Source organism: Protopterus annectens, chromosome 9.part0, assembly GCF_019279795.1.
Source record: "Protopterus annectens isolate FY-2018-M chromosome 9.part0, PAN1.0, whole genome shotgun sequence".
In the NCBI taxonomy this organism is placed as follows: domain Eukaryota; kingdom Metazoa; phylum Chordata; order Ceratodontiformes; family Protopteridae; genus Protopterus; species Protopterus annectens.
The window spans coordinates 515,884,367-515,886,881 of NC_056743.1; the positions used below are offsets into that span (position 1 = coordinate 515,884,367).

The 2,515-nt window shown below is 37.3% G+C and overlaps 1 long non-coding RNA gene across 1 annotated transcript in view; it reads left to right on the forward strand.

Moving 5' to 3' along the window:
- Positions 1 to 360: 360 nt before the first annotated feature.
- LOC122811315 overlaps positions 361 to 2,515 on the forward strand; it is a 1,944,054-nt gene continuing 1,941,899 nt past the window's right edge. Inside the window, exon 1 of the long non-coding RNA XR_006366234.1 lies at positions 361 to 415. This is a non-coding gene — a long non-coding RNA (uncharacterized LOC122811315). The remainder of the gene's footprint in view (positions 416 to 2,515) is intronic.

The following is a 2,515-nucleotide window of genomic DNA, read 5'->3' on the forward strand; positions in this document are numbered from 1 at the left end:
GCACTTTCCTATTTCTCTCTCCGCTGTCCCATTTTAGAGAACTAAGATATTTAAGGTCATTCTGGCACAGCAGCTCATTGTACTTGCTATGCTATAAAAGACCCCTCTGAATTTGTAAATGTATTGCCTTTTATGTCTTGTTTGAGCACCTTACACCTGCTGCTTTTATGTCCTTCCCCTAGCAGCATAAACAAGACAAAAGAGGGCATGTTATAAATGCACAGATTGCTGAACTCGCACAACACCTTGTAACAGGAAATTACTCTGAAGTGAGTATCTTCCTTCCCCACCCCCACCAATCCAGAAAAAAAAGTCTCTCCAATTAGTGATGTAATCACAACAGAGACAGCCTTTTCACATCAGTTGCCTTCCCTAGCAGGTCTGTGATCACCTCATTATCTGTGTGCTGCTCAATGTAAGTCTGTATGTGTGAAAATAAGTAATGGAACTAAAACTATTCATTTTCATAATATATAACAGCTGGGAAATTTTTAAGCAAAGTTTATAGGAGTAAAGGAAATTGCGGCAAACAGGATTTTTGAGATAATATATTGTAGAACAGGGATAACTGTGATTGACTAGTAGAGATGCAGAATATATTTGCACTACTGTAACTAAAGTACCAGTGTTTACTATATTTGTAAAAATGTGTTCTGACTGTAGAATGCTTTATTACAAGCTTTATACACTTTTACTGAGTCAAGTGCGTACTTAGAGTATTTTGTTAGAGCTTGTATTTTATTGTTTTATGGATGAGTAGATATATTTATAGGTAAAGTCTGCTCATAGAAAGCTAATCTATCATCTTCGTAAACTGCTATGTAATACTTGCAGATAACTTGCCACTTCTTCCCAAAAGTGCTCTTTCTAGTGTAATTATTAGCAAAAGCCAAAGACATTTTAGTGGGTGTGGTAGGCTCTGAAACTATTTTTCTCTCTCTCTCCCTCCTTTCCATGTGATCTTTAAAGGACCACTATGGGCAAATGATGAAAAAAATGTGATTTTTATCCTGCCATGAATTACTGTACCATCCAAAGCTGCCTGCAGGATATTTAAGTGCTCATTCCTAATTTATTTTTTTTCCTTCTCTGACCTCATGGGGGCAGACATCCTAATTCCTTTGGAAAGCAAAATTTGCCCCATACTACACGGAGAGCACATATTCTGAGGAAAAGTAGCCCTTCCATTTCCTGTCAGACTATGCTTTCATTCACTTAGAATGGAATGTTTCTAGGAAAAAAACTAAGTTTGAGAGTCTGCAGCTCGTGTAATTGACTGGTCTGCACTGAGTTTTACAAATGTTGTTCCTACTGATGTACTACGCATTCTCTGAAAGAAGATTGCAAAAAGTGTCAACAAATTACTGAGATGAAAAAATACCTTTTATAAAGAGTAGTTTTACAAGTTTCAGTTCCTGGCCAAGTTGCTCTTTCCATCTCCCCTCCTTCAATGAGCTAGAATCTTGCATTTCCAGCTTGGCTTGGTTCAACTAAGTAGTCATCTTTGCATGACTATAGACATCAAACAAATCACAGCCTGGTGTGCCACTAAAACTATTCCCTCGTATGTCTTTTGAATAACATTTCCCAGGAATTATTTCTTAAAAAAAGAAAAAAAACACACACATCAATACAGAGTTTAGGTTAATCTATCCATTTCTTAAAATGTGCACCGTAAAATATTCAATTTGAAATGCATTCTGGCTGCTCACGAGGTTATCTTTGCAAAGTTATTCTGTTGTAGCCAAACCCAAACTATGGTATTTAATGCCAACCATTACATAACAATGAAACAGTTATTGGTTTCTTCTTGACAATGACCTCCCAAGCCTCTGTGACCCAGTTATTTATGTTACTGCACCGTAGTGTGTCTTACTTGTATACTTGTAGCATCTCCCTCACCCTTAGCAACAGACTCGTGGAGAAAGCTTCCAAATTAGATACTTTTGAAAATAGCAATACTACTGATTTAGTAAGCACATAAAATAAAACTAGAGAAATTCGCTTTCATTTTCTGAAGAAATAAAAAAGTCTTTAAATGCAGTGAATGTCATTATTTGTTCATTAGAATCTAATGCCTTTTTCAAAAAACATTATGGATTGTAGTATGTCAGGACTAAAGTATAAGCCAAAATTAGGGACACTTGTGGGGCACACTAAGTGATTTGACACACCTACTCATCTGGTCTCCATTGCAACTACCCCAAATCAGACAGGCATGTACATACTTCATGACACATGCATTGAAACAGTACCAGCAGCTGTAGCAGTGATACTATACTCCAAATGGGACACTCAAACATAGTACTGACAGACACAGGGGAATCTATTATGTCTCAGTCAAGCAATGATGGCATTGCTAGAGACCACGATGAGCACAATTTTACTATTAATGTCTTCATTTCACAGTGCATAACATTTACATCACACTTAGACACAATGCTACTCCCCACAAACCCATGACCACCCACACCCATGCAACATGCCCATCAACTCTGAGGGTTTTCTCACCTCT